At 46.5% G+C, this 15,548-nt stretch overlaps 1 long non-coding RNA gene across 1 annotated transcript in view; it reads left to right on the forward strand.

The window, feature by feature from the left end:
* The window catches only part of LOC140121505 (uncharacterized), a 30,591-nt gene extending 16,223 nt beyond the window's left edge, over nt 1–14,368 (forward strand). The window contains exon 4 of the long non-coding RNA XR_011854115.1: nt 14,074–14,368. This is a non-coding gene — a long non-coding RNA (uncharacterized lncRNA). The remainder of the gene's footprint in view (nt 1–14,073) is intronic.
* The last annotated feature ends 1,180 nt before the right edge of the window (nt 14,369–15,548 follow it).

Here is a 15,548-nt window from a genome sequence, read left to right on the forward strand (position 1 = left end):
CTACACTCACGCAGCACACACTCCACTACACTACACTCACGCAGCACACACTCCATTACACTACACTAACGCAGCACACACTCCACACTACACTACACTCACGCAGCACACACTACACTACACTCACACAGCACACACTACAATACACTCACACAGCACATACTACACTACACTACACTCACACAGCACACACTACACTACACTCACACAGCACACACTACACTACACTCACACAGCACACACTACACTACACTCACACAGCACACACTACACTACACTCACGCAGCACACACTCTACTACACTACACTCACACAGCACACACTACACTACACTCACACAGCACACACTACACTACACTCACGCAGCACACACTCTACTACACTACACTCACGCAGCACACACTCTACTACACTACACTCACGCAGCACACACTCTACTACACTACACTCACGCAGCACACACTCTACTACACTACACTCACGCAGCACACACTCCACTACACTCACACAGCACACACTCCACTACACTACACTCACACAGCACACACTCCACTACACTCACACAGCACACACTCCACTACACTACACTCACACAGCACACACTCCACTACACTCACACAGCACACACTCCACTACACTCACGCAGCACACACTCCACTACACTACACTCACGCAGCACACACTCCACTACACTACACTCACGCAGCACACACTACACTACATACTACACTGCACACACTCCACTACACTACACACACTCCACTGCACACTACACTGCACACACTCCACTACACTCACACAGCACAGACCATACTACACTCACACAGCACACACTCACACAGCACACACTCCACTACACTCCACTACACTCAAACAGCACAAACTCCACTACACTCACACAGCACACACTACACTACACTCACACAGCACACACTACACTACACTCACACAGCACATACTACACTACACTACACTCACACAGCAAACACTACACTACACTCACACAGCACACACTACACTACACTCACACAGCACACACTACACTACACTCACACAGCACACACTACACTACACTCACACAGCACACACTACACTACACTCACACAGCACACACTACACTACACTCACGCAGCACACACTCTACTACACTACACTCACACAGCACACACTACACTACACTCACACAGCACACACTACACTACACTCACGCAGCACACACTCTACTACACTACACTCACGCAGCACACACTCTACTACACTACACTCACGCAGCACACACTCCACTACACTCACGCAGCACACACTCCACTACACTCACGCAGCACACACTCCACTACACTCACACAGCACACACTCCACTCCACTACACTCACACAGCACACACTCCACTACACTCACGCAGCACACACTCCACTACACTACACTCACGCAGCACACACTCCACTACACTACACTCACGCAGCACACACTCCACACTACACTACACTCACGCAGCACACACTACACTACATACTACACTGCACACACTCCACTACACTACACACACTCCACTGCACACTACACTGCACACACTCCACTACACTCACACAGCACAGACCATACTACACTCACACAGCACACACTCCACTACACTCACGCAGCACACACTCCACTACACTCACACAGCACACACTCCACTACACTCACACAGCACACACTCCACTCCACTACACTCACACAGCACACACTCCACTACACTCACACAGCACACACTCCACTACACTCACGCAGCACACACTCCACTACACTACACTCACGCAGCACACACTCCACTACACTACACTCACGCAGCACACACTCCACACTACACTACACTCACGCAGCACACACTACACTACATACTACACTGCACACACTCCACTACACTACACACACTCCACTGCACACTACACTGCACACACTCCACTACACTCACACAGCACAGACCATACTACACTCACACAGCACACACTCACACAGCACACACTCCACTACACTCCACTACACTCAAACAGCACAAACTCCACTACACTCACACAGCACACACTACAATACACTCACACAGCACATACTACACTACACTACACTCACACAGCAAACACTACACTACACTCACACAGCACACACTACACTACACTCACACAGCACACACTACACTACACTCACACAGCACACACTACACTACACTCACACAGCACACACTACACTACACTCACGCAGCACACACTCTACTACACTACACTCACGCAGCACACACTCTACTACACTACACTCACGCAGCACACACTCTACTACACTACACTCACGCAGCACACACTCCACTACACTCACACAGCACACACTCCACTACACTACACTCACACAGCACACACTCCACTACACTCACACAGCACACACTCCACTACACTACACTCACACAGCACACACTCCACTACACTCACACAGCACACACTCCACTACACTCACGCAGCACACACTCCACTACACTACACTCACGCAGCACACACTCCACTAAACTACACTCACGCAGCACACACTACACTACATACTACACTGCACACACTCCACTACACTACACACACTCCACTGCACACTACACTGCACACACTCCACTACACTCACACAGCACAGACCATACTACACTCACACAGCACACACTCACACAGCACACACTCCACTACACTCCACTACACTCAAACAGCACAAACTCCACTACACTCACACAGCACACACTACACTACACTCACACAGCACACACTACACTACACTCACACAGCACACACTACACTACACTCACACAGCACACACTCCACTACACTCACACAGCACACACTACACTACACTACACTCACACAGCACACACTACACTACACTCACACAGCACATACTACACTACACTACACTCACACAGCATACACTACACTCACACAGCAAACACTACACTACACTCACACAGCACACACTACACTACACTCACACAGCACACACTACACTACACTACACTACACTCACACAGCACACACTACACTACACTCACACAGCACACACTACACTACACTCACACAGCACACACTCCACTACACTCACGCAGCACACACTCTACTACACTACACTCACGCAGCACACACTCTACTACACTACACTCACGCAGCACACACTCTACTACACTACACTCACGCAGCACACACTCTACTACACTACACTCACGCAGCACACACTCTACTACACTACATTCACGCAGCACACACTCTACTACACTACACTCACGCAGCACACACTCTACTACACTACACTCACGCAGCACACACTCTACTACACTACACTCACGCAGCACACACTACACTACACTACACTCACGCAGCACACACTCCACTACACTACACTCACGCAGCACACACTCCACTACACTACACTCACGCAGCACACACTCCACTACACTACACTCACGCAGCACACACTCCACTACACTACACTCACGCAGCACACACCACTACACTCACACAGCACACACTCCACTACACTCACGCAGCACACACTCCACTACACTCACACAGCACACACTCCACTCCACTACACTCACACAGCACACACTCCACTACACTACACTCACGCAGCACACACTCTACTACACTACACTCACGCAGCACACACTCTACTACACTACATTCACGCAGCACACACTCTACTACACTACACTCACGCAGCACACACTCTACTACACTACACTCACGCAGCACACACTCTACTACACTACACTCACGCAGCACACACTCCACTACACTACACTCACGCAGCACACACTCCACTACACTACACTCACGCAGCACACACTCCACTACACTACACTCACGCAGCACACACTCCACTACACTACACTCACGCAGCACACACCACTACACTCACACAGCACACACTCCACTACACTCACGCAGCACACACTCCACTACACTCACACAGCACACACTCCACTACACTACACTCACACAGCACACACTCCACTACACTCACGCAGCACACACTCCACTACACTACACTCACGCAGCACACACTCCACACTACACTACACTCACGCAGCACACACTGCACACTACACTACACTCACGCAGCACACACTACACTACATACTACACTGCACACACTCCACTACACTACACACACTCCACTACACACTACACTGCACACACTCCACTACACTCACACAGCACAGACTATACTACACTCACACAGCACACACTCCACTACACTCCACTACACTCAAACAGCACAAACTCCACTACACTCACACAGCACACACTACACTACACTCACACAGCACACACTACACTACACTCACACAGCACACACTACACTACACTACACTCACACAGCACACACTCCACTACACTCACACAGCACACACTACACTACACTCACACAGCACACACTACACTACACTCACACAGCGCACACTACACTACACTCACACAGCACATACTACACTACACTACACTCACACAGCATACACTACACTCACACAGCACACACTACACTACACTCACACAGCACACACTACACTACACTCACACAGCACACACTACACTACACTCACACAGCACACACTACACTACACTCACACAGCACACACTACACTACACTCACACAGCACACACTACACTACACTCACACAGCACACACTACACTACACTCACACAGCACACACTACACTACACTCACACAGCACACACTACACTACACTCACACAGCACACACTACACTACACTCACACAGCACACACGGCAGACTACACTCACACAGCACACACGGCAGACTACACTCACACAGCACACACGGCAGACTACACTCACACAGCACACACGGCAGACTACACTCACACAGCACACACAGCACACACTACACTCACACAGCACACTCACCCGGCCTTGCTCTTAAGTCCCGTCGGGATCACATAACCGCGGGCAGGTAGCGAGATGGAGCAGGACAGAGAGCAGCAGCCCCGCTGTCCACAGGTCTCCCGGGGCCTGCGCTCTCGCTCCGGAGTGCTGCTGACACAGATCACTGTGTCACGTGTTCCGCTGAGCGGCCCGGCACGCGCTGTAATCGCGCTACAGACATTTACCTCTTTTGCAGCGCGCGCCGGGCCACTCAGCCTGCGCGCTACAGGGAATAATTGCCAAGCGTAACTTTACGCATGCCAATTATTTTGGGGGGTAATGGCGCGTGGTGAGGCGTTAATGTGACCTTTGACTGCTTCAGAGGTCATGATCAATTACCTGCATCAAGCTATGACCACACTCTGAAAGATTAACATTAGTAACACACTATGCCGTCATGGATTCAAATTATACAGGGAATGTAAGTTCCCCCTGCAAAAAATCAGATAGGTGCCAATGAGTAGAGAAATGCATGAATTTTTTTATTTCTTGAACAAAGGGATACTTCAGATCCTACATGTTAATAGAAACACATAGTGGGGGAAAAGGGAGGGGAGAAAGGGACTGTTAGGGATACTCCATTTCATATCCATATTTCACACTAAAATTAACATTAGAAATCTATATAAAAGAGAATATGCACAAGTGTATAGTCATACATTACACATACAAACATAAATAGGTCATAATAATGATCGAATACTCGAATTTAAGCCAACCTGAGTATAAGCCGAAGTACCTTATTTTACCACAAAAGAACTAGAAAAACCTATTTGTCACGGTAAAAGAGGCGAAAGAGTCTGTGGACCCTCTGGACCATCGCGGGGAATGATGGTACTAGCCGCAACCTGGGACTGGAGTCTAAGTGGCCCCTGGTCTTTGCCAGAGCGCGCTGCAAAGCAGGATGGTCTTGCTGCGGCGGGGTGCCACCAGGTCGTTCCACGGGTGCGACTAGGCCTGTGGTGGCAGCCAAGGTAGGGAAGCAGGCAACAGGAACCACAGGATGGCACGGGAACCACAGGGACGGATCACCGGAGCTGGACAGAGGAACAGACGGCAGGATGGCAGGACCTAGGCTGAATGCCAGGACCTCGGCTGGAAGGCAGGACCTCAGGATTACAGGACCGCCACAGGAGCACAGGACAGCCACAGGAACACGGGAATACAGGAACTTGAAGGAACACTGGAGCACAGACACACGGAGGAAACCTGGGAACGCTGGAACACTAGGAAACACAGGAGGGCTTTCACTTCAAATGACTTAAAGATCCGGCAGTGATTGAAGGTAGGTGGCGGATTATAAGGGCGAGCCAGATTAGCTAGCGACAGTTAAGAGGACACTGTCCCTTTAAATCAGGACAAGTTGGTGCGCGGCCTAGTGTGGAAGCCGGCGTGCAGCCTGGACGGGGACCAAGTCAAATCAGGAGCCAGCAGAGGTGAGTACAGGCTGGGGGAGCAGGGTCACCGCGCCACACAGGAGGACACGGGTGCATCTGTGATCCGTACCGAGGCTTGCGGGTGTAACTGTGACACTATTGACTTGAGTATAATCCTAGGGTGTGCCAGATTCATGAATTGTGGCACACGTTCTTCATAAATCTGCTGCCCCCTGCACTTCTCTGAAATAGAGCACCAATTTTTTTTTGGTTCACCTTTAAAAAAGAATGCGCAACACAATTCTGCCAGTCAATGCATGATAAATGTGCTGCACAGTCCGATGTACAGGAACGCCCCCTATCATATATGTGTTGCGTTAGGTATAGTAAAGCCTTAATGCAAACGCTTCTTAAATACCAGTAGCAGTTGGCATTGAAAAGAATGTGCAAAGTTAAATGTGAGCCAATGTTGCTCAGAAACATCTGGAGAAGATTTGTAGGGAGGCATTGGTCAAAATCCCGGCTATAAGAACTACAGGGAATGTCTAACCTCTCTTATTCCAAACATAGGCTTCTGTACCGAAAAGTAACCTGTCAGCAGAAATTGATTATCATAAACCTCCACCAGTATGTTCAGAAGCCGCTAACACCTTATAGATTACATTTCTTTCATGGTCCAGATATCATAGTATCATAGTCTCACTATTACAGTAAAGAACCTATGTCTATGTTGATGGTAGAATCCTCTGCACCTGTTCCAGCTCTACTATATCCTTTTTATACACTGGTGCCCAAAACTGTACACAATATTCCATGTGTGGTCTGACCAGGGATTTGTATAAGGGCAAAACTATGTCTTTATCATGAGAATCTATTCCTCTCTTGATACATCCCATAATTTTATTTGCTTTGGCAGCAGCCGCCTGGCTCTGGTCACTAAAATTAAGTTTACCATCCACCAATACCCCCAAGTCCTTTTCAGCTCCAGTTTTACTAAGTAATTGACCGTTTAGAACATAATTATACTTTTTGTTTCCATTGCCCAAGTGCATAACTTAACATTTATCTACATTAAATCTCATCAACCATTCCTATGCCCACTCCTCAAGCTTCCACAAATCCCTCTGTAATGCTAAACTATTGGCCTCAGTATTTATTACTTTACACAGCTTAGTATCATCTGCAAATATTGAAACTTGACTGTGTAAACCCACTACAAGGTCATTAATAAAAATATTAAAAAGAAGTGCCCCCAATACTGACCCCTGTGGGACTCCACTGGTAACTTCAACCCAATCTGAGAATGTGCCATTAATGACGACCCTCTGTTTTCTATCTCTAAGCCAATTACTTACCTAATTACACAGATTTTCCCCTATTCCCAGCAGTCTCATTTTATATACCAACCTTTTATGTGGCACGGTGTCAAATACCTTTGAAAAGTCCAGATATACAACATCCACAGCGTACCCCAGGTACAGTCTTGAACTTACCTCCTCGTAGAAACCAATCAGATTAGTCTGACAGGACCGATCTCTCATAAACCCATGCTGACGCTGGGTTATAAGGTTGTGCACAGTGAGATACTCCAGGATAGCATCTCTAACAAACCCCTCAAATATTTTCCCCACCACAGAAGTTAGACTCACAGGTCTGTAGTTTCCAGGATCGCTTTTTGATCCTTTTTTGTATATTGGAATATGTGAATGTAGTTCATGCAGAACCCGGGGGTTTATGCCATCTGTCATCATGCGGAAAATAAAATTTGAAGTGCAATTCAAAGGAGGCTGTCAAAGAGGCTGACAGTTTAGCAGTGAAATCACGCTACCTGTTCCTCAGACTATCTCATTTTCCATATCTGATGCCTCCAGGACCATCAGTAACCGTCTCTGTGCAACATGTGCAACAACCCAATGCATAGGGTGGGTAGTTGTTGCGAATAACGTCCTCCCCATGCTAGGAGCTGTCTAAGGAGACTGAGCACTTCTCTAGGGGGTTTCCAAAAATGGAATACTCTATAATTGTAGCTGGAACCACTTCCTGGAAGGGCAACAGCTAACATATCTAGTCTTTAGCCGATGATAAGCGTTGTGTTCTTTACTGTAAAGCAAGCTGATTGGAGAGTGCTACCTCACTAAGGGAGTATAAAAACCCCTTGGGAGCACATGTTCAGCGTCAGAGTCTGGTTAGTCAGCAGAGTGAGAAACAAGGTCCAGTGTTCAGCTCCTGCAGAGGAAGCAGAGGTGTGTCAAGCCATCTGCCTGACACCTGTAGCCAGTCAGGAGACTAGGCTAGAGCAGAGGTCCACTGTCTGGACTCGGCTCCATCTTAACCAGCCCAGCCTGAACTTACCAGGCTGTGAGCAACCCTTATTATGGACCTACTGCTGATGTAAGGCCGTTGCCTGCTATTGTAGTTCCAATAGAGAACTGTGAGTTCATTTGTACAACGTGCCTCTGTGTGATTCCTGGATCATGGCTGTTCACCATCATGGGCCCCTCCATCCTTCATCAACCAGGGATCCCTATATACTCCTCAGGAGTGGCTCCACGGATAAACTTATTCCATCAGCCTTTCCCTTCACTTTTCTTGCACACACCACCTGCAGAAGACCTGCCATGCTGTAGGCCCGTCCTCCGGTCCTAATAGCAAGCACCGTGACCATAGCGTGCTCAAGGCCGCATAAGGCCGTGTTTTGCAGCCAGATCTTGTGCAGTGAGCTCTGCAGATTTCTGTGGCCGATAACTTTAAAAAAAGCATTAGCAAAGCGAGTGTGTGAGCTTGGCGGCGAGTGTGCACTGATCCCAAGTGTGTGCAGTGTCTTAAGTGTGACTTAGGTTTAAGGGACTTAAGTTTGAAGGGCTTTAGCAGGTAACTTCTGTGTTTTGTGTTACTTTGACTGTAAATTCTTCTTTCTGTGCATATTTATATTGTAATCCCCATTAGAATAATGGACTCCATAAGTGGCATTGCTACACGGTGTACATCCTGTGCCATGTATGCTTTCCTTGAACAGCCGTTCGAGGGGGAATACTGCTGTGTGGGGTGTGTGAAAATTGCTCATCTGGAAGCCCAGATTCTGGATCTAAATGAGCAAGTTTCAAGGCTGCGGGCAATTGATAATATGGAACGAAGTTTGCTGCTCCTGGAGCACAAACTCTCTGGGGAAGATGGTTGTGGGGAGGGAAGTATGGAGGTGCAGAATGAGGGGGCAGCTAGTTGGGTAACATGTAGAAGGCGGGGTAGAGGGAAGAGTTGTAGAGAGTCTAGTCCTGATCTGGTGCACCCCAATAAGTTTGCCAGGCTGGTGGATGAGGGGGATATCAGCTCTGGGGTAGCAATGCTGCAGAAAGACGTGGCCGCTAGCAACCAGGGGAATGTCTGCTCCAGTAAGAAGGGTAATGGGAGCACAGGCAAGATCAGACAGGTGCTGGTAGTGGGAGATTCCATTATTAGGGGAACACACAGGGCAATCTGTCACAAAGACCGTGCATACCGAACAGTGTGTTGTTTGCCGGGTGCTCGGGTTCGGCATGTTGCGGATCGGGTTGACGGATTACTGGGAGGGGCTGGTGAGGAACCAGCGGTCATGGTCCACATTGGCACTAATGACAAAGTAACAGGTAGGTGGAAGGTCCTTAAAAATGATTTCAGAGATTTAGGCCATAAGCTCAGGGCAAGGACCTCAAAGGTAATTTTCTCCGAAATACTGCCTGTACCACGTGCCACACCAGAAAGGCAGCGGGAGATCAAGGAGGTAAATAAGTGGCTCAAAAGTTGGTGTAGGAAGGAGGGGTTTGGGTTCATGGAGAACTGGGCTGACTTTTCTGTGGGCTACAGGCTCTACAGTAGGGATGGGCTGCACCTCAATGGGGAGGGGGCCGCTGTTTTAGGGGAAAAAATGGCTAGAAGGTTGGAGGAGTGTTTAAACTAGAGACCTGGGGGGATGGCAACTACACTTGTGCAGGGCAAATAGACAGTGTACATAGAGAGCTGGGAAGAGTCATAGTCCATGGGGGAGGAAGGGGGGCTGGAATGAGATTGGGGAATAAGGACAAAAGGAATACGGACAGGGAAAACCATATAAAGTGTATGTACACAAATGCCAGAAGCCTCACAAACAAAATGGAGGAACTGGAACTCTTGATGTTGGAACGGAAATATGATATAGTGGGTATCAGCGAGACATGGCTGGACAGTAGCTATGACTGGGCTGTTACTATAGATGGTTATAGTCTTTTTAGAAAGGATCGTATAAATAAAAAAGGGGGAGGGGTTTGTTTATATGTGAATTCTTGCCTCAAGCCCGTCCTGCGAGATGACATCAGTAACGCAAATGTGGAGTCCCTATGGGTGGAGATAAGAGGAGGGAAAAAGAATAATAAAATATTACTAGGGGTTTGTTATAAGGCTCCAAATATAATGGAGGCAGCAGAGGAAATGCTGATAAGTGAAATGGATGCGGCTTCAAAGCATGGTGAAGTACTTATCATGGGGGACTTCAATTACCCAGATATTGACTGGGGGGCAGAAACCTGCAGGTCCTTCAAAGGTAGCAGGTTCTTGTCAACAACAAAAGACAATTACCTGTCGCAACTAGTCCTGGAGCCAACAAGAAGGGGGGCACTGCTGGACCTTATCCTTACCAACAGACCTGATAGGGTATCAAAACTACAGGTTGGGGGGAACCTGGGGAATAGTGATCATAATATCATTGATTTTGTATTACGCTTTACTAAGAGCGTTAGTGAAGGGGCAGCCAACACTCTAAACTTCAGGAGGGCAAATTTTCAGCAACTAAGGGAAGACCTTAAAGGCATAGACTGGGATAATTCTCTCAAGGACAAAAGCCCCCTCCAAAAATGGGACTTTTTCCTCATATATTCTGAAAAAGTCCTGTGAGAAACACATACCTTATGGGAAAAAGCATAAAAGGAACAAGAAAAACCCTATGTGGCTAACTAGTCTTGTAAGGAAAGCAATAAGCGAGAAAGATAAAGCGTTTAAGGTGCTAAAACGTGAAGGTAGCGATGAGGCATTACAGGATTATAGAGAGAAAAATAAATCCTGTAAAAAGCAGATAAAGGCCGCAAAAATAGAGACTGAGAGAAATATTGCCAGGGAGAGCAAAAATAATCCCAAATTATTTTTCAAGTATATAAATGATAAGAAACTAAAAACAGAGAGCGTGGGTCCCCTTAGAAATAACATGGGGGTCATGGTGGAAGGAGATGAGGAAAGGGCCAATCTACTGAATGTCGCCTTCTCAACTGTCTTTACCCAGGAAAATCCCCTGGTGGAAGACACAATGAGGAATAATGTTAATTCTTTTCATAATGTCAACAGTTTAACCCAGGAAGAGGTACGGCGCCGCCTCGCAACCACTAAGATAGATAAATCACCTGGGCCAGATGGCATACACCCCCGGGTTCTGCATGAATTATGTACCGTGATAGACAGACCGTTATTTTTAATATTTGAAGATTCACTGAGGACTGGTTATGTTCCACAGGAATGGCGCATAGCAAATGTGGTACCAATATACAAAAAAGGATCAAATAGCGATCCTGGAAACTACAGATCCGTAAGTCTAACTGCTGTGGTGGGGAAAATATTTGAGGGGTTTATTAGAGATGCTATCCTGGAGTATCTCACTGTGCACAACCTTATAACCCAGCGTCAGCATGGGTTTTTGAGAGATCGGTCCTGTCAGACTAATCTGATTGGTTTCTACGAGGAGGTAAGTTCAAGACTGGATCTGGGGGACGCTGTGGATGTTGTATATCTGGACTTCTCAAAGGCATTTGACACCGTGCCACATAAAAGGTTGGTATATAAAATGAGACTGCTGGGAATAGGAGAAAATCTGTGTATCTGGGTAAGTAATTGGCTTAGTGATAGAAAACAGAGGGTGGTCATTAATGGCACATTCTCAGATTGGGTTGATGTTACCAGTGGAGTGCCACAGGGGTCAGTATTGGGGCCACTTCTTTTTAATATTTTTATTAATGACCTTGTAGTGGGTTTACACAGTCAAGTTTCAATATTTGCAGATGATACTAAGCTGTGTAAAGTAATAAATACTGAGGTCGATAGTTTAGCATTACAGAGGGATTTGTGGAAGCTTGAGGGATGGGCAGAGAAATGGTTGATGAGGTTTAATGTAGATAAATGTAAAGTTATGCACTTGGGCCATGGAAACAAAAAGTATAATTATGTTCTAAACGGTCAATTACTTAGTAAAACTGAAGCTGAAAAGGACTTGGGCGTATTGGTGGATGGTAAACTTAATTTTAGTGACCAGAGCCAGGCGGCTGCTGCTAAAGCAAATAAAATAATGGGATGTATCAAGAGAGGAATAGATTCTCATGATAAAGACATAGTTTTGCCCTTATACAAATCCCTGGTCAGACCACACATGGAATATTGTGTACAGTTTTGGGCACCAGTGTATAAAAAGGATATAATAGAGCTGGAACGGGTGCAGAGGAGAGCAACCAGGATTATTAGGGGAATGGGGGGATTAGAGTACACTGACAGATTACAAAATTTGGGATTATTCAGTTTAGAAAAAAGACGACTGAGGGGAGACCTCATTACAATGTACAAATACCTGCACGGACAGTACAAGGATCTCTCCAAAGATCTTTTTATACCTAGGCCTGTGACCAGGACAAGGGGGCATCCTCTACGCCTAGAGGAGAGACGATTCTACCATCACCATAGACAAAGGTTCTTTACTGTAAGAGCAGTGAGACTGTGGAACTCTCTGCCGCAGGAGGTTGTTATGGCCGACTCTATGTACATGTTCAAGAGAGGCCTGGATGACTTTTTGGAGAGAAAAAATATCACGGGTTATGGGGATAAAACATTTTATTTAATTCTTGAAGGTTGGACTTGATGGACTTGCGTCTCCTTCCAGCCTTATATACTATGATAAGCCAGCCACTTCTGTATTCTGGGTCCGGCTGCCTTCAGCCACGTGAAGACATCATAGTTGTGTGCCAGTCGGGTCGCGGGCACGGAGCCGTCGCGGACCTGGCGCCGGCATGAAGTAAGTAGAGGCACTGCATAGTTGTGTGCCGGTCAGGTCGCGTGCAAGGAGCCATCGCGGACCTGGCGCCGGCATGAAGTAAGAAGAGGCACTGCAGACGGAGCTGCCGCGGACCTGCCGCTGCTCGGGCCGTCGGAATGGTGAGTACCGAGTTTTTTTGGGGGTTGGTTATTTTAATACGTGAGTATAAGCCGAGTGGGGAATTTTCAGCACAAAAATTGTGCTGAAAAACTCGGCTTATACTCGAGTACATACGGTGCTTATTTTCTCCTCTTTACATATTCTCTATAAATGTAGGTCATCATAACCATCAGACCCTTTTGCGCAGATTTGTTAAAAGTGTCGGTGAGCAAAATTATTCCCATTGTCCATGGCACCAATCAGGCACCTTTCATTTTCTTGCATCAGTTTATAAAATTAAAGCTGAGCTCTGATTGGTTGCTTTGAACAGATTTCATAGTGTCATAGTATATAAGGCCACCATAACAACCTCCTTTCGCAGAGAGTTGCATTTCACTGCTGTTACAGTAAAGAATCCCTGTCTATGGCGATGGTTTTGCGTTTAGACACGTTTGATAAATGAGTCCCATTATGCACTTTTCAAGGTTTATTTAACATTTCTGAACTATGTCAATATTAGCAATACGATTACATTTTATATTTAAAAATTCCAATCGATTTATTATTATTCTAGGTATTAAAACTTGTCTACAAAAATGCCTTCCTGTATAATCAAAGGCTGTCGGCATACATGGAAAATAAAAAATGCAAAGAGGAGACCACTATTAGACTTTGGCTTTCTCTCAAGGACCAGAGCATTTCATAATCTTGAAGAACTAGTTGACAGAATCCACGCCAATAAGGAAAATGATGTATATCGGCACTGTTTGAAGCATTTTTCAGGTGCCCAATATTTTCATGAAAATACCAAACGTCGACTGCGTCCAAATGCTGTGCCATCAATATTCCCAATAAAAAAGTCACCTGAATTAGATGAAGCTGTTTTCAATTTAAAAAAAAAAAACCATTAAAACGCAAGCGCTCCTCTAAAAGTTAAAAAGCGGATGTTTTCCACCACAAAATATTCCGTGATGTTGGGACAGATCCTTTTTATGGTTAAGGATGCATCAACCCAGACAATGGGGCAAATTTACTTACCCGGTCCATTCGCGTTCCAGCGGCGGCTTCTCCGCTCTGGATTCGGGTCCGGCCGGGATTTAATAAGGTAGTTCTTCCGCCGTCCACCAGGTGGCGCTGCTGCGCTGAAAGTAAACTCATCGCGCCGGAATGCACCGAGCTGGACCAGGTGAAGGTAAGCGGTCCTTATGCGACACATTTTCGGTTTTTAAATGCGGCGGTTTTTCCGAATACGTCGGGTTTTCGTTCGGCCACGCCCCCCGATTTCCGTCGCGCGCATGCCAGCGCCGATGCGCCACAATCCGATCGCGTGCGCCAAAATCCCGGGGCAATTTAAGTACAAGCGGCGCAAAACGGAAATATTCGGGTAACACGTCGGGAAAACGCGAATCGGGCCCTTAATAAATGACCCCCAATGCCTCAGAAAGGCATTTCAAAGGCTTGCATGTGTAATTTACAAAAATCAGATGCATTATTACAAGTTAAAAAAGAAGTCACCACAAAATTTCAAATTATTCACCCATATCCGAAGACACAGATTCATGCAGCGGCATTGATGAGAGCAGAGAGGAAGCAGATAATACATCATATTTAGAACACTCTGAGCTAGAAGATGAAGATTCCCAAAAATTTTCATCCAATAATGAAGATTTGAAGGATGATGGCAAGTTTGAGGAAATCATTTATGACTCACTCAAATGTATTATATTTAAAAGCAGTTTACACAAATTGTTATCACTGATTCCATGCCAGTACACAAAATCGTGGGATTCTATTCTCACATATGTGCTTTTTAAAGAGTTGGTTCAGTGCTTATTATTGATGCTCACTGCACAAGTGGACATATATCGACGTTGTGGCATAGCCAGCCGAGTTCCAACCGCTTTCCTATTGGCAACTAGACAACAAGAAGAAAAAAGGTGTGGCACACTCCCATTAGAAGTCATTCTATTATTTTATTTCGGCAATAAATATCATCGGGCAGGACAAGGATACAGCAGGGGGTTTTCAGCGACAGCTGTTTCATGCCAT

Source organism: Engystomops pustulosus, chromosome 3 (assembly GCF_040894005.1).
Source record: "Engystomops pustulosus chromosome 3, aEngPut4.maternal, whole genome shotgun sequence".
NCBI classification, from domain to species: Eukaryota; Metazoa; Chordata; class Amphibia; order Anura; family Leptodactylidae; genus Engystomops; species Engystomops pustulosus.